General features: G+C 39.9%; 1 pseudogene; it reads right to left on the bottom strand.

Annotated features, from left to right (window-relative positions):
* LOC135320654 (trafficking protein particle complex subunit 9-like) overlaps positions 1-19,013 on the bottom strand; it is a 117,890-nt pseudogene that overhangs the window by 62,123 nt on the left and 36,754 nt on the right.

A 19,013-nucleotide genomic window follows, 5' to 3' on the forward strand; every position in this document is an offset into this window, starting at 1 on the left:
CAGGACAGGGATGCTGACTCCGTACAACCCGGGGCTCGTCTCAATCGAACAATGATCACCTTCTTCAGTGTCCACCTTCTTCACTGCTGACTCTCAGAAAAATGTTTTCTCAGGATGAATCAATATCATTTTCCTTACAACTTCCCGTCATTTATAATGAGCTCCACCCAAAGAGAGAAGACTTAATTCTCAGTCTCCTTATCTGTAAAGTGAGAATAACAAGAAAATATGTGAGGTTTTAAGAGAAATAATATTCATGTGAGGCTGAGGGACAATTCCCAACATACAGTAAGCACTCAATATGTGCTTACTTATTATTAATAAGAATATAATGCATTCCAGCAACCTTAACTCAATGTTTTATGGCTATGTCCAACAGACTACAGACACACTGTTGGACGAACCGCTTTGAGCGGATCAGCACAAGCATACTGGGAAAGGTAAGCGCTGACTCCGGTTACAGCTGCAGCCACCCAGCACTACGGGGCGGGGGCAGTTTCTCAGACTATTACATGTTGCTTGAGCATTTAATTGTCACTAATGAATAAAGACAGGTGTTCTTCAGTCAAAGCTCCTGAAACATAAATCTTCAAAGATTGATGCAAATTAGATTTCAAGTACAACACTCTCTCTAAAAATTATTTGATAATAGTCTTAGCTCCTCTGCACATCAAAAGGGCATGTTCTTAATATATCTGACTACACCGAAAGTGTTGTTTAAAAGAAATTAAGATGAAGCCATCCTAAATAAGCTCTCAGTATCATCTTCACAAAGCCCCACCCAAGGGTCTCATTTCTCACTTCCACATAGGTGTTCAGGTAGCTTAACCTGGGTCTTGGTTTCTTATAACATGGGGGTGGGAAGAGTTGTGGATAGATTTATGTTGCAAATATAAACCTAGGGTAGTTGCTGCGTAGAAATCCTAGAAATAAACAAATTGATATATAGTCCTACCTCAAGAAGCTCAAACTTTCCATTTACAACAGCATTAAAAATTAAATGAGAGATACATTTAACAAAAATTTACAAGATTTGTACATTGAATATTTTGAAGTATCACCAAAACATTTTAAAAGATCTACATATATGGAAGACATCTCATGTTGATGGAATGGTAGACAATATTGTTAAAAATGTTAAGACTCCCCAAAGTGATTTACAAATTCAGTGGAATCCCTATCAAAATTCCAGCTGACTTCTTTGCAAAAATTGAAAAACTTATCCCAAAATTCATATGGAAGTGCAAGGGGCCCAGGACAGCCAAAGCAATCTTGAAGAAGCAGAGCAAAGTGGGATGACTCACTTTAAAGTGTACTAAAAAGCTATAGTACTAAGTCAGTATGGTACTGGCATAAGTTTGGATAAATAAATCTATGAGACACAATAAAATCCCAGGGGGAAAAAACTTACATTTACAGTCAGTTTTCCACAAGGGTGCCAACAACACTCCATGGAAAGAATTGTCTATTCAACAAATGGTGCAGGGAAAGCTGGGTATCTGCAGGCAAAAGAATGAATCTGGAATCTGGACCCCCATATTTTATATAATAAATAAAAATTAATTCAAAATGGATCAGAGACAGAAACATAAAAACTAAACCTATAAACTTTCTAAAAGAAGACACAGTATAAATCTTTGAGGTCCTAGGATAGGCTTTGGTTTCCTAGATACAATACGAAGAGCACAAGTGATAGAAGAAAAAAGCAGATAAACTGGACTTCATCAAAATTAAAACCTTTTTGTTACAGAGGACATCATCAAGAAAGGGAAATGACAGGGGAAGGGGGTATCTCAACTGATAGAGGGCGTGCTTAGCAAGAAAAATAATATAAATCAATACATCTAATTACCTCACCTGTAAAGAAATTGTTTTAATGTTTAAAAGAACTAAAGTGAAAGCACAATCTGCAGAATAGGAGAAAAATTTTACAAAGCATGTATCTAATAAGAGACTAGTATTCAGGATATATAACAAATGCTTACACCTGAACAATACAAAGAAAATCGACCCAATTTTTAAAATTTCCAAGGATTTAAAAAAATACACAAATGGCCAATAAGCATATGAAAAGAAGCTCAGCATCACTAGCCATATCAAAATGAAAATGAGATCTTATTTTACAACCACCAGGATGGTTATAATCAAAACATGCACAATAACAAGTGTTGTTCAGGAAGCAGAGATACCTCATATGCGGCCAGTGGAAAGGGACAATGGTGCAGCTTCTTTGGAGAAGTCTGTTGTTTCCTCAAAAGGTTAGAGTTATATGGCTCAACAATTTCACTCCTACATGTAGAGTCATCCCTTAGTATCCTCGAGGGGTTGGTTTCAGGAACCCCCCATCCTGGATTCCATAATCCAAGGATGTTCGAGTCCCTTTACAATCAGCCATCTGGATCCATGAAGTGGAAACTGCAGATATGGCGGGCCAACTGTACAGCCAACAGAATGAAAACATATTCTCACAAAAACTTGCACATCAATATTCATGGCAGTATCATTCAGAGTAGCCAAAGGTTACAAACAATATCCATCCATCAATGAACGGATAAAGAAAATTACCAAGAATAGTCCCACAAACTTTTGGTCATTGAATCTTTGACAAAGGAGGTGAGAACATACAATGGAATAAAGACAGCCTCTTCAGAAAATGGTGTAGGGAAAACTGGACAGCTGCATGTAAATCAATGAAGTTAGACTACTCCCTCACAGCATACACAAAAATAAATTCAAAATGGCTTAAAGACTTAAACATGTAGACAAGACACTATAAACCTCTTAGAAGAAAACATAGGCAAAACATCTGGCATACATCTCAGCAATGTTCTCCTAGAGCAGTCTACTCAAGCAATACAAATACAAGCAAAAATATACAAGTGGGATGTAATTAAACTTACAAGCTTTTTCACAGCAAAGGAAACAGTAAGCAAAACAAAAAGACAACCTATGGAATGAGAGAAAATATTTGCAATAAATGAGACTGACAAGGGCTTAATTCCCAGAATATATAAACAGCTTTTACACTTCATAAGAAAGAAAAACAAACAACTCAATCCAAAAATGGGCAGAAGTCCTAAAGAGACTTTTCTCCAATGAAGACATACAAATGGCCGATAGGCACATGAAAAAATGCTCAATATCATTATCAGAGAAATGCAAATCAAAACTGCAATCAAATATCACATCTCGCCAGTCCGAATAGCCATCATTCAGAAGTTCACAAACAATAAATGCTGGAGAGTCTGTGGAGAATAGGGAACCCTCCTACACTGTGGTGGGAATGCAGTTTGGTGGAGCCATTGTGGAAAACAGTATAGAGGTTCCTCAGAAGACAAAAAATTGACCTCCCATATGACCCAGCAATCCCACTCCTAGGCACATATCCAGAAGGAACCCTAATTCAAAAAGACACCTACACCCCAATGTTCACAGCAGCACTGTTTACAATAGCAAGACATGGAAACAACCTAAATGTCCACTGACAGATGACTGGATAAAGAGGTTGTAGTATATTTGTACAATAGACTACTTTTCACCATAAAAAATAATAATAAAATAATGCCATTTGTAGCAACATGAATGGACCTGGAGAATGTCATTCTAATTGAAGTAACCCAGAAAGAGAGAGAAAAATACCATATGAGATCGCTCACATGTGGAATCTAAAAAAAAACAAAAAATGAAAAAACAACAAAATAAAAAGATAAACTTATCTACAGAATAGAAACAGACACAGAGACATCGAAACCAATCTATGGTTACCAGAGGGGAGAGGGTGTGGGAAGGAATAAATTGGGAGTTCAAGATTTGCAGATAGTATGTATAGAGTAAACAGCAAGTTTATACTGTATAGCACAGGAGAATATATTTAGTATCTTATAGTAACATGTTGAAAAAGAATATGAAAATGAATACAGGTATGTTTCTATATAAATGAAGTGTTGTGCTGTACACAAGAAACTGATGCAACATTATAAACTGACTAGAATTCAATGAAAATATTTTTAAATAGACAAAAATGAGAAAATGAAAAAAGATATTATCAAATCAAAAGAATAAATTACTGATTGAGGCTACAACATGGATGGACCTCGAAAGTTTATACTAAAATAAGCCACACACAAAAGGGCAAATAGTGCCCTTTTAGGTGAAATGCTCTAAGCGTTTATTGTACTATTCCAGTACATTTTCTGGAGGTTTGAAGTCTATCAAAATCAAAATAAAATGTATTATTCATTAAAAACATAAAATGATTCCTCACAGGAGGGCTTTAATTATTAAATGCAGAAATGCATGTAAAGATCCTGGAACAACAATTTGCATGTCCACAGAGAGTCAGTGTTGTCACTGCCACTCAGAGGGTGGTGCCAGCGCTGATGAGGGCTGCCTCCACTCGCTGCCCTGCAGAGAGGAGTGAGGGCCTGGGCTCTGACAGGAAGGTTGACCATGAACATGGGTTAGACAGAGCCACTCCCCAGACTCTGCATTACCCAGCTTTCTTATACAAACTGCTCCATCTAACATAAACAAGCTACAGGGATGGATCTTACAACACAGGGAATATAGCCAATGTTTTACAATAACTATAAATGTAACATAAAAATAAAAATTGTGCAACTATTGTACACCTGAAACATATCATATTGTAAATCAGCTATACCTTTATAAAAAATTAAAAAATAATTTAAAAATTTTATCACTTTAGTATTAAATTCGGTTTTTAAGTAACTACTAAACAGCTTAGAAAGTATAAAATATTTAAGTGTGATGTTTGTTTACATATTTATTTACTTTCAGCCTCCTGCTAAAAGAGAAATTAAACAATTTTTTTAAACACGGCTTAACAACCATAACAACAAAAAGACAAAAGTGAGAGTGAAGACAAAATGGAGATTGAATACTTAAATGAAACCAGGGGAAGGTAAATTCATAAAAATGAATGCCATGAATTTAGGGTAAGTGTTAAAGGCGGACTAGAAATTCAGCTGTAAGATTCTTGGCAGCTAAAGCAAAAAGTAAAAGATGATGGGACTGGTGGTAGAGCTCAGTGGTAGAGCGTGTGTTTAGCGTGCACGGTTTCCTGGGTTCAAGTGCCAGGGCCTCCATGAACAGATAAATACACCTAATTACCTACCCCCTAAAGAGCCCCAAGGAAAAGAAAAAGAGAAATTTCTTTACTAAAAAAACCTGATATTAAATTTAGATTAAATACTAGAAAACAATAAAAGAAAAATAGAAACGATGAGTGACACAAGCGATAATGCCCGTGAGATAAATCTGCAGTGGCTGCTGGCAGGTACCCATGTCCCACGTGGGAAAATCTGAAACATCCTTCTCACCACTCAGAGTCATCCTCAGCCCACACCACCCCTCCCCCTGTTAAATACAGGAGCACGGGTAGGGCCCGGCCTTTGCTCTCTCTGTGTCATCACAGTGAGACAGGATGGAAGGGGGCAGAGCACAGCCATTCAAGGAAGGCCACAACAATTAACATCAAAATGGTGAAGGATTCAATCCCCAATAAGCTTTGAGGCTCAAGATGAAGAGATATAACTTCTAGCAGAGCTTGAGCTTCATTATACACCCATTGTAATAGTAACATGGTGAATTTACATGCCCCAAGGCACCATGGCCAACCCAAGGCTAGCCACAAAAGGTCACAGGGTGGGAAATGGCCAACTCCCTGGGAATCCCAGCCCCTTGCCCTTAGGCTGCTCAGTCTACTTATTAGCATATGAAACAACCAAGCCCAAGAAAACGAGCAACACAGCGCCACCTCGCGGTCACCACTCTCTCTCCCTCTTCCGAGAAGGCCCACACTCTGTCTGTGGAGTGTGTACCTACTTTTAATCTGAGCACCCGAACCCCACAACTCGTGGCCTTTCTCTTGCCTTTCAATGTGTTTCTGTGAATAAATCTACCATTACTCAACAGTGGCTTGCTCTTGAAATCTTTCCTGCAGGAAGCCAAGGACCCATGTCTGGTGGGGCACATTCCAGGGGCTCAACCAAAGCCTGGGACACAGCCCTTCTCATGCCCCACATGTGTTTTCTTGTATCAACAGTACTGGGATATGAAGGGTGTTCTGAGGCCCCAGCTAAGGGACAGAAGCAGCCCCCAGGGCTCAAAATGGCGGGCAGGCCCTCCCCCAGCAGGGGCCCTGAGGTCGGCCCTGTTCTCTGTGGTTCCCTTTTGTGCTGACCCCCTAGCCAGACAGCGTTCTCCTAGGCCTGTCCCCACAAAACCCTTCTCTCCAAAATACAAGCACATCATGTCACAGTCCTCTTATTCAACCAGGAAGTTTTCAGCGCACTTTTTCCTTCCCTAGTAAAGAATCTATCTGTCCTCCCTCCCATCCCACCACTTCTTTCTTTGTGAGAACCCTGTACTCCTCACATACCATCCTGAACGCAGCTTCCTTGCTACCTGGGACCGAGATGCTTCAGTCTCACACAGCCTGCGTCCTTTCACTTTCCCTTTTCTACCTTAAAAAGCCTTTCCTGAGTCTCCCACCCCTCTGATTCTGAACTTCACAAAGTGCTGAGTTTGCAGTCACTGTGTGCATACCTCCCAGGTTTTGGCTAGTTTTCCTTCGAAAGATCTTCACTAAGGAGCTGCATCAAGAAGTTTAAAGAGGGTATTCTTACATCTGAGCTGAGGAGCCTGCATAAAATTTAAATGGCTTTGAAGAGAGAGTTAACCAGGGACAGAGAAGCCGCAGGTCCTAGTCAACAGTGTCATGAGGCAAAATGTTCTTCAAAGGCTCAGAGTGGCTTCTGAACACGGAGTCGGCAGGGAGGAGATGCCAGGCAGTGAGTGGGGTGAGTGACACTGGGTACGCTTCCCCAGCTGGGGAAGAATTGGATTTTGTTCTAGTTTTCCAAACAATTTCTGACTACCTTTTTCTCTTATTGTCACATACCATTTCCTACGAATTAAGAAAAATCAATGTCAGTCATTTGTGCCACTTGGTAGAAGCTACACGATGCCATTCACAGGGCTGGGATATAACAGCCACACCAGTCTAGGTTGAAAGACCAGTGGGGTTATTTCCAAGGTAATCCCGGGCATGCAACAAACTCCCCAGCTTCAATTACCTCATCTCAAATGTGAGGCCAATAAAACTACCAAGCAAAGTGCGTGATGATTATGGCCGAAATCTGTTTACTAGGTAAGTGCCCGTAAGAGCTGCCGCTGAATGGGGAATGAGTATGATCAACGAGGCCAAGTCAACCTGGTCACACGCGCCCTGCCTTCCTGCGTTGGTGCAGGACCGGAGTTTGTTTAGCTGAGATGAACGCCCCCAGAGCAGCCCCGAAGGGAAAGCTCCCAGCTCTGCGTGGCGAGGCGTGTTCCTTTCCTTCTCAGAGCTGATCACACTTTGCAGTCGTCTGTTTTTACATTTTTTCCCTTAGTACCTGCCTCCCCTCCGGAGTTTTGCTTAAGCAGCACAGGTCCAGGTTTGTGTTGCTGCCTACTGGATATTCTGGGCTGGGAGACAGGCGACCACACGTCTGGCTCTGGGGCTGAACGGAGAGGGCAGAAGGCCCAGGGGCCCATGCTGAACCGAGGCCCCAGCACCCAAAATTATGGTCTGACTTTGGGCAAATTACACAGTCTTCTTTACCCTGAGATTCCTCATCTGTCCATGAAAATAACTGCCCATGGCATATAGAGTTTCAAGGATTAAAGGAAATCACCAAATTCACAACCTATTCAAGGGGCTACCAGTGCATCCTCAACAGGCACATGCTACCTTTATGGCTGTGACACACGCTAAGCGGGGCGGTCAGACACAGTGAACACTGCTAAGTGCCTGTTTGTTAAGTGTTTCATGAGTGTTATAATACTGTTTACAACTTACAACAAACCCAGGAAGAAATGAATATTATAATGCACATTTCACAGATTCACCAACAGATTAAGGGAGGTTACACTCTAGTCCAAGGCCCTTTGGTGAGGAAATGGCGATTTAAACCTGTATCTGAGCCCAGGCCTGGGCTACATCTCTCTCCAATCCACCTGTCCAATACACAAGTTTGCACAGGCCAGCTCTTAAATGCAATGTGTGCCACCGTTTGTCAATATTTGTTAATTACCATAAACTGCTCTCAGAAACTGCTACAGAAAAGACAGGTGGACCCACATCCCTGCCAACAAAGTAGAGGAATTCTGCCTTGCCTTCTCCTGTAATGTGCAGAAACCCTTCCCTACACCACCAAATTCAAATGTATGCTTCATCCGTGTTTATGTTTGCACACGGAATATTAAAGTAGAAGGTACCTGCAGTAATTCTATCTCGGTTCCTTTCCACGTATCCAGATTATCCACAATCAGTCTGTGAATGAAAATACTACAATGTGAATGAAAATACTGCAACCATGTCAGGAAACAAATAATGCTGAAACCAAGTCATCAGCGGCTGCCGCCATCCCCCAGCGAGGACAGGCCTGAAGACCAGCCTCTACAGCCACTCACAACAGTGCCCTCTGAACAGAATGAGAATAAGACAAGACAGGATACTTGCCCTAGATAGCTAGGTGCTTGTCTAAAGAATGAATCCAGTGAGCCCAAATGATACATAGAAAATCACTAAACTCTTTAACTTGACATACCTGGCTTTCTTTAGATAACAATGTTTTATTGTTCCTACTACCTGGTCTTTGTTGTAAAGCTCCTATATATCCTAGCTCCTCCCCAACCTCTTGGGAGCAGTCCCTCAGAGCGATCTGAGAGGCTGTCATCCCGGCTCGAGTCCTCCCGCCAAATAAACATAACTCTTAACTTTTAGGCTGCACATGTATTTCAGTCAACAGTTTTGGACACCATGAAGGGACCCAGAGCAGACTTTCTCCACCTGAACTCTCCGAGTATCCGGAGCCTTGGTACCAGCAGTGGCCCTTTGTTCCCATCCACCTCCTCGGGGAGTCCAGATGAATTTGGGTGAGTCTATCTTGGTTCTCAGATCTCCCATATTGGGTGATAATCCTGAGTTTTATTTGGCGGTGTATCCAGGTACCTGGCCCTCCAGTTGAAAGATACTGGGGTGGAATAACCCACCCAGTGGAGACATACTGGGTGGGTTCTGGTTGAAAGATAATGGGAAACACCCATCTTTAGGAGACGTCCAAGTTGGGGCTGGTTGAAAGATACCAGGAAAATACCCAGTGGAGACATCCAGAGTGGGTCCATGTTGAAAGACACTGGGGTCAGGACTGAGTGGTTAGGTAAGAGGCTGGTCTAATGTTTTCCTCAATTTGGTTACCTCCATTGAATTTTTCGGTATAAAAGTAAAACTCTTATGAGGAACCTTTCAACTCCAAAAATGGGACCCTCTTCCTGGCTGGTAACAGTTTTCTTGGATGACTGAGAAACTTGCAGGAGTGGTATAGGCAAAGACTTCATGCCATAGAGTTGTCCCTGCGGGAAAACCTACTAGCAATTTTATTCTGACAACCCTACCTTAGAATGGGGAATAGAACTTTCAAAAGAAAAAAAAGAAAGTAAGAAAGGAAGAAAGAAAAGGAAAAAAAGAAAAATAAATGACAGATTGCCAGCCTCCAACTAATTCCCCAGCCAGGTTTATATACATACAAAACTTACAAATTTAATTGGGAATTAAAAAAAATTCTCACTCTTAAAGTAACTAACCAGGCCTGATAAAAACATTTTTTGGAATTCTGGACTTATAAAAACCAAAACCCTTTTAGGGGGAACTTGGATTTCTCTTCATGTGTCCTTGAAATATAAACGTTTTATCTTTCGCTGGGTGTTTTATGTGTGTGTATGTATGTATATATGTGTTTCCTTTATGTTTTTAATGGAAAATTTGGACTCTGCCATGCAAAAGGTACAAGTATTTTGTACATATGGTGGCCACACAAATAAATTGGGATTCTCAACAGTCCTTTGTACCAATTTTCAGGCATTTTGCCATCTTAACCTTTGTTGCATCAGTCTGGACCATGAATTGCTTTACCTTTTGGAGAGTAAACTTTTGAATTTTATTTAGGCAGCACACCTACTCTCATTTGGAAAACCCTCTTAATCTTATTCGTTTAAAATCATTATATATATATATAAATTGATGGCCAAATGATGGATCCCTTAATTTGGAAAATCTTTTAAATTGGTGAGAGTTGAAAGAGCTCTCATTATAAACAGCCGTTTTATTGGTACCTATTAAAATCAAGTTTAAAGGTAGAAAATATATCTAATGGTTAATCTAAGAACTTAATTTAAAAAAACTGGTTTAAATAGCTACATTTATGTTTTTCTTTCCCATTAATGGTTTTACAGATGTTAATAAAATCTAAGAATAATTAATGTTAATTAGGTTGAGTAACTGGAAAAAAGAATGTAAAAATGTCGAAAGATTTTTTTCTTAACGGAAAAAAAAAAAAGATAAGGGGCTTATCCAAAATGGGTAAATATTTTTGATGGTTATTTTGAATGAGATAAATAAAATGGACATTTTTGGATTTAGAGACAAGGTTTTAATACTACACTACGTAAAGTTAAAAAAAAAGTGGCCAAAGAGATCACCTACTGCCCCCCAAAATTAAAGTTCAAACAAGTCCGTTTTATTTACCCCAGTTTAAAATGTATGTATTTATAGGGATAGATACATATAATATATTTAGACTGTGATATTTGATCAATGACTGGGGCAACAGTACAATTAATCAAATTAAAAGTTGAGAAGGGCCTAAGTTCTTTGGCTCAAACTTGGGGATCCCAGAGACTTTTCTATAAAATTAGATACAGTGAAAAAAAAAAAAAAAAGAAAGAAAAGAAGAAAAAGGCTTCTGGCATTCCTTCTAGAAATAAAAATTATTGATTAAACCTAATAAATATTAAAATTAAAGGTATAAGAGTTAATAAAATTGAGATAAAAGTTTGTAAAATTGGTATGTTTAAATGGGCTTTATATAAACTTTTTGCTTAATTATGTTGTGGGATAGATATGTTTCAATGGAAAAACGCTTCCTCTTCTTGGTATTACAAGGCTGGGCACATTTCTGTCCCTCAGAAAATATTAATTGAACAAAATAAAGGAAACCAATAGAGTTACATGAGCCGTCCAATATAATGTAAAACTAAAAACTAATATTCAGTGGCTAATAGAAAAATACAATAAGAGGTTTACCCTGGGTTTAACTTATAACTCAAGGAAAAGAGACCTTACTAAATGCCTTATGCAAGCTGTGGAAGACAAGATAAATTGAACCTTAAAGTTTTAAAACATGGAATTCTTTGTTTACAGCTCTTTTCACTGATACAAAAAAGCCAAATAAGGAGATACAATTGGGCCTGTGTGACAGAGCAGTTCTCTGGGGAACTGGAAGTGTCTGTCATTTTCTTGCAGATCAGAAATGTATATACAGCAAACAGTGACCTAGGACTGAGCCTAATTAGCTCAATGAGAGAAAACTTAAGTCCAAAGAAATTTTTGGCATTTTAGAGCTCAGAACTCTGATGGGTCCGTCAGACTTTGTCAAGAAATCTTAAATGTCTTTTTCATAAATAGTAAGCCTTAGTGATTTGAGCAAGCAAATTAAGCTTACTCCAACTATTATTATACCTATCTTATAAGTAAGTTTTAAAGTGAAGCTATGAGATCTCTAAATTTGGTCTGTTTAAAAGCCTGAGTACACATTATAGATGTGAGATATTTCTACAGCTAAAAAAAAAATAAAACAAAGTCAAAGAGCTCTGCTTAATTGATGTAAAAAGTAATAGCTTACAAATTAAGTATTTTTAAAATAAAAACTGACTAAGTTGACCTTCAGTTTCACGTGAACTGGAAAATATTCAATATTAAGGTAACACTTGGTATTGTTTAGTTTAAGTATGTTCTAATTAATATAGACATCTTTAAAGTCATCAATATTAAGTATAATACCTTTACTGTACCTAGGTTTAATGAAAGTCAAATAAGATCCTGTTATATATGTTACAGATTTGTCAAAAAAAATAATAGTAATGTGGTGTGATAAAATTTGAAGTAAATTAAATGCAAATGAGATGAGAGTTTTGGGTAAATTTTTTAAAATATATATTTAAAATGTATGCTTAAGATAATCTCTAAATGTTTGGTATCTAAATTCTAGAGTTGTGCTAAATTAAGTTAAATGATAGGATTTTATTTAATAGCTATACCATTTTCAGATAAAATAAGATTGAAATATGAATTACTTAACATATGACTTCCTCTTACAGAGAAACTAAAGGTGTTTAGAAATATTAATAAATGCTTGGTGCCACTCTGAAATAGTCTCTAATATTAAGGGAAAGATCTCAGTAACCTAGGAAGGTAAGATAAATGTGTAAGGGAAGATATAAGGAATGGAATTATATTTTGTTAATGAAAAATAGTGACTTTGTCCTGAATCTGGTTACTTCTGAATGGAAGAAAAAATAAGGGACACACTAATACGAGTATAGAAAGCTGGGGAAGGCTTGTGGAAGAGGAACCCTGAGGAAAGAGTTTTGTACGTGGTCAGAATTGGCTAAGTTTAGAATCAATTTGGGCAAAGTAAATGAATCTTAGAAGTAAGCTGGTACAAGACTACATTTGGTTTTCTCTCTGTTAAGGGGACAAAATTTTCTTAAAATATTAATCCACCTTCAGTAACAAATTGTAAAGCTTCTTATGCGAATTAAGTGATCTGTTGTGTCTTTACCTTTGAAATATTTTCTTGTTAATGAGTAAGTACTACTTTACAGTGATCTATACATTTATCTGATCAAGTGTTTTGAAAACTTTTAACAAGCTCCCCAAGTATCAATTTCTCATTAAAATTCTTTTAGTCTCCAGTTAACTATGGGATGCTACAAAGGGTCCCTGAAACATCTCAAAGAGAGATTTTAAAGTAGTAAGTTTCATTTGGCATGTTAACTAACATGGGAAGTATTGTCAAATGAATAATAAATCTTCCTAGGTTGTATTGTATGAGAAAATATTATTAATATAGATATTCTAGAAATTATATGGACTCCCTAACATTCTGGTATATCTGAAATGTTACCAGTCATAATTCTGGTTATTGTGACCAGGTTTCTTTATAGATTACAGTGTAATGTTGTTTAACCATGCTGTTAATTCTGTTGTCATTTATAGGCAGGTAATTGTTTTCTTCTGATGATTTTGCAAGATACTCTCTCTTCAAGGAGATTTACTGATTTCTAATAAATTTCAAACTATAGCACTGAAATAAACTGGGTAAGAAATTTTAAAGGTCTAATGAAAACTCTGATTAAAAGAATTAGTTACATGGGGCCGAATAAACTGATGAATATGGTTACAATTTTTGATTTTGTCTGAAATACTACTGGCTTTTAACCTGTTTACCAGACATAAAGAAACTCTTCTCCTTAAACTAGTTATGATTCACGTCAATTTGATAAATTATACCTATGTAAGCAGACTTAGAACAGTTATCTTTTCTCTCTATCTGATCCCTCAAGAGACTAAAATCTTTAAGGTCCCCAGTGGCTCTATGAGATAAATTAGGAAGATCGTCTCCTAACAGGTATAGGAACATCAAGGTATTTTAAGCACTTCAAAAAGAAAAGAATTTACCTAAATCTGTTAGGCAGAAATCTATGACAAGCCCTTGACGGGGCTTTCCTGGCCTTAGCAAACCTTATTAACATTCTAGCTTAAAAGTCCTTATTAAAAGTTCCAACACAGCCAATTTAAAAGAGCCTATATGATCAAATAATCAGACTTAACTTGTAAACAAATTCACCTTGATTTGACTATATTTGATAAAAATGAGGGAACTTTAGAGAGAAAAAGATTATATTTTAGTGGATATTAAATTCTCGTTTTGTTAATTGAGGTCTATATTTACTAAGACACTTCCCAGATCATTCCTTGCTGTCATGTTACATTGCTGCAAAGTTTAATTGAATTATTAAAAGGACACTGTATGTTTCTTTCTGAAGCTTAGTAATATATCCTTGGGTAAAGATCCAATGCCCCATGACATGCGGCCAGGGGATTATAAATACTGGAACAGGCATGACTTTAAAAACTGTCTCCAACATGAATGGAAAGACTCTATCAGGTACTCTTAACTAGACCATACACAGCAAAGCTGAAGGAAACTGACTTTCAGATTCATTTCCAATCAGAAAGAGCCCTGCAGTGCACTGGCCTATAGAGCACTGCTCACCTTAAAACAAGGCCCAATTGGAGAAAAAGCTACCAGGCCAGGATGAGAAGACGACGACATATGAGGTAGACAGCTGACCCAAGACACCAGATCAGGCCTGTATACCAATTACTTTGATAATTTCTCCTACCTTTGATTATGAACTACTCCAATTGTTAAGTTTATGGTAAATTACCTATGTCTAGTACTTCTGTGTTACCTTGGTGGGTTTCCCTACTCCAAGGCTCTAACTAGATAGCCCTCAGAAACGTTATTCTAAAAAGGAAATTATAGTTCTGTTTAGGCCACTGTTGATCTTACAAGGTGGGAGAACTCACCTGGCCAATTAATACCTGTTCGAAGCCTGACCATAAATACGAAATTTCTCGTAAGATCACTCAAACTCAGTCAGAAACACAAGAAAAATTTTAACCCAAAAATATAACTACTTGACTATTAAATTCTTAATCGTGACTTTATTAACGTTACTAGCTGTATTACTTATATCCTGTCTATTTTATAAGATTGTTTTCTCTTACATTTCCCAAAGTGTAGCTAGGCCTACAACCAGATTGATGATGGCAAATCATATTGAAGAAATACATAAAATTTATAACCCTGCATAAAATAATTATAACAGTGTGATTCTAGGTATGGGAATGAGCAACGAAGGGTAAACATTTCCTGGATCATAACAGACTAGTAAGACAGGCCATCCAGAGAACTTTTAGTATCAACAGGGCCTGATAAAAACACCTAACACCTTGAATGGCAGGTCAGAAGTTTCTTCAACCTGAACTAGGAATGAGCCTTCATAGCACCCTGGGACAAAATTGGTCATGAAATGTCTCTCAAAATATTGGTCGAATTTAGGACCAAGGGGGAGCACTGTGAATGAAAATACTACAATGTGAATGAAAATACGGCAACCATGTCAGTAAACAAAGAATGCTGAAACCAAGTCATCAGCAGCTGCCACCATCTCCCAGGGAGGACAGGCCTGTGCATCCAGCACCCTGCTCAGAGGCTCTTCCTCCCCTGCTCAGCCTAGGCAGCCACTCAGAATGGTGCCCTCTGAGGGGACTCAGAATAAGAAAGGACAGAATACTGGCCCTAGATAACTAGGTGCTTGTAAAAGGAATGAATTCAATGAGCCAAAATGTTTACTTCTTCCCATACAAAGAAAATCACTAAATTCTTGAACTTGAGATGCCTGGATTTCTTTAGATAACAAGCAATATTTTATTCTTCCAACTCCCTGGTCTTTGTTGTAAAGTTCCTATATAATCCTAGCTCCTCCCCTACTTCTTGGGAGCAGTCCCTCAGACAGATTTGAAGGCTGTCATCCCGCCTCGAGTCCTCCCGCCAAATAAAGCATAACTCTAAACTTTCAGGCTACACATTTCTTTCAGTCGACAAGTCCCAGAATAGACACAACTCATCAATTCTGTAATGGAACACACTGGATCAGGAACCAAAAGCATGTTCTAGTCCAGAAAAACTACGGGACCCTCTTTCTTCCTGTCATTATACAATCCCACCAGAACTCATTAATTTGCTGTCTGCTCATCTGGCAACCAAACTCAGAGAAGAGTCAACTCAGCAGAGTGCCGTGCTGGGGAGAACACCCCGCAGCAGCATGGCGGGCTGCCTGCCCTCCCGCACGCTCTGCTGACCCCTAGTGTCCTCCGTGGAGACCAGGCCAACAGAGCGGTTCCCAACAGCTGCAAAGTCCCACACATTAAATAAAAGCGTTTTATTTTATACGATATGTTACGTATATAACCATCTCTGAAGACAGCTTTGCAAGAAGCCCAAATCTTCAACATTAATCTGCAAAGGCAAATGCTGCCCCCAACGGAAAACAAGTCTTAAAACGATGCTAAGGCCTCCAAACTCCTCTCCAGGACCATCAATCAAACTGTCTGCAGGCCTGAAGCTGCAGGCGGCTACATGTCTGTTTTTAGAGCAACCCCTTCCTGCCGTCAGGTGCTACAATATGCCTCTACGCCCTCCCATCTGAGGGTAAGAGCAGCCAATGCAGAACATTGCAGGGAAGCACTGACAAGACTGGACACAGAGGATCAGAGCTAAACTAAGCCTTCTGATGACACGAGCTTGTCACTGTGTCATTTTACAGATGAAGATATATAGAGAGAGGTGGGGTGATCTTGCTCAAAGTCACACAGCTAATAAGTGGCAAAGTCGGTAACCCAGCTACACCGTCCGGTGTGACGCTCCCGCTGGGACTCCCACAGGGTTCTCTCGTGCCTGCCGGACCAGTCCTTTACTGTCACTCATAAAACACCACAGGGTCTGACACTAGCCTGACTTTTCAGCCTCTTCTCCCTCTAGTTTCTCAGGAACAAGGCTGCTCGGGACACTGTGTGACTTCCGGCTCCCCAAACCCTCCGTGCTCAGGGTGGTCTTGCCTGTGCATCCAGTACCCTGCTCAGAGGCTCTTCCTCCCCTGCAGGATCACGTTCCCACTCTCCACAGGGACACCCCCACAGGGAAGCCCTCTTTTCACCCTCAGCACAGCAAGTGTCCCAGGCCACATCCCGAGCTGCCCCATTAGGACTGCGGGTGCCCAGGTTTGCTAGTCAGACCAGCAGCCTCAGAGCCAGGGTTTATGCCCGGGTCACTCTGAAAACCTACTGCCCGCCATACAGCCCCCAGCCAGCAGGTCACCTGGAAGTCGCAGCAAGTGCCCCACCCAATCCCGAAGTCTCTTCATTTGCCAGCACCGCTGATGACTGGTCTCCAAACTTTGGTCAGTTTTGCACAAAACAGCAGCTTCCACTGTGAAGCAGGGGGTTTTCTCTTCTGCTCCCCATTCTTACTGGACACGTCAAGGGAAACCAAAAGGCCTTTTCTCAACCCTTTTCTGATGACACCCTCCCACCCACAATATTCACATGCTCAAGAGCTTTGGGTCCACGTGGTTTTGTTTCCCATACGCTAAGTGGCTCAAAACACTGCGGGATTCTTCCTCTTTTGAGAGTATTAGTTTGTACTGAGTTTATCGGCTTTAATCACTTTTTCTGTCTCTCTTCAGTGTCCCTAGCAGTTGCCACTTTTTACTCCCTTCAGCAGCCTCCCTCCCAACATCTAGTCTAGGAAATCAGCTGTGATGAGGGGTCCGGGGGCAGTCACAGAAGATGGAACTAAGGCACAGACAGGCGACATAATTTGCCTGAGAAGATCAGCTTCAAGCCCCAACACTGTGTGTCACGTCCCTCTGTTTAACTCTTATGCTAAACTAGTTAACTTTTTATAGATTATGGTTATAAACAGATGAGGTATCAAAATACATACAAGGACACACATCAACTCTATGATGTTCATTAACTCCACTATTTTGTTTCAATTTTTTTATTTCTGTTAAAAAAAATTAGGAACCTCTGCAGTCAATATAGCAAAATGTTAATGGGTTTTAAATCCAGAATGTAGACACGTAAGGGTATCATTAATCATAATTATTTGTATGCTCAGAAAATGATTTGACAGTCTCTCTCCCCTCCCGCTACTCGCTACTGGCTCTCACCTGAGCTCCCAGACCACACATCGAACAGCCTTTCACTTTACCCACAGCTGAACTCATCAGTTTTCCCCTAGAGCTCCCTCTGCAGCTTTCCCTCCTCAGAGCACAGCAGGACCATCACTTACCTCATTAATCCACCCAGAAACCTGGGCCTAACTCCATCCTACCTTCACAGACATCATTCATCCTTTCCTTTTTACCATCTAAACATGCCTAAAGTCTGTTCGTTTTTTCCCAGTGACTGTCCCACTGACTGTCCCACCGCTCAGGTGGAAGCCACCAACACTGCACACCTGGACTCACGAGTCTCACATGTGGCCCCACAGCCGCTCTCCAATACTAGACACAAAAGGGATATTGTCACTCCTGTGCTTTTATGACTCTTTTCAAACCTACTGTTCTTAGAAGAAACTCCAAGTTTTTCACCTGGTGAAGGTGTTTGCCAAGAAACTTTGAGCTCAGGAACGGAAGGACACCCCTCCTTCTTGGCCCTCCCCTTTCCCCAAGGCCCAGCCCTCTCCCCCTCAGCTCCGCCCTCTGGCACAGCGCTGGCTCAGGAGGACCTGCTGAGCTACACCAGCCTGTATTCTAACCCTGGTCTTGAGTTCTTAGCAAACTGCTTCACTTATCCATACAAATCCAAGGTAGATTAGAAAGATTTTAGATGTTGAGCTAGACTATTGATTTGGGGATTTTGCACTAGCAACCTGCAAGTACATGTTCTAATGATTCTGTCTTCTTAAAACCACACCCAGGTTTTAGTAGTATTTGTGGAATGTCTTCGGAGTAAAAGGGACTGTACTTTAACAGACTATATGTTTTATAACATGAACAACACGGACAGGGTCACAAATGGAATCGCCTCACAAGTGACAGAAGACAGGTGAGAGGCACAAAGCAACAGGTCTTAAAGATGGTAAGAGCAAAGTTGTTTCGCCAACCCCCCAAAAATTCCTGAAAGAACCAAAAATTCTGAATTTTGAAAGTAAAAGGCTATCATATATAGAAATAAAATAAATGATCCTCTTCATCAGTGTTTCAAGATCTGACTCCAGATATTTTAGCAGGCCATACTGAATCCTAGCAGAGAAAAATCAGATGGACTAGTGGTGAGTAAGTTCCAGGAAAACGGCAGTAATTCCTCCACTTGTGTAAAGACATACCCTCACCTGCCGAAGGTGAATGTAGAACGCATTCTGGAGAAATTTGGAAGCTTCCAGGGTCCGCTTCTTAATGGCAAGGACGTGGACAGCTTGGGAGTATGCTTCTAACTCAGTCACCGGCATTCTTACACTGCAGGGAGA

Source organism: Camelus dromedarius, unplaced genomic scaffold (genome assembly GCF_036321535.1).
Source record: "Camelus dromedarius isolate mCamDro1 unplaced genomic scaffold, mCamDro1.pat HAP1_SCAFFOLD_37, whole genome shotgun sequence".
Lineage (NCBI taxonomy): Eukaryota > Metazoa > Chordata > Mammalia > Artiodactyla > Camelidae > Camelus > Camelus dromedarius.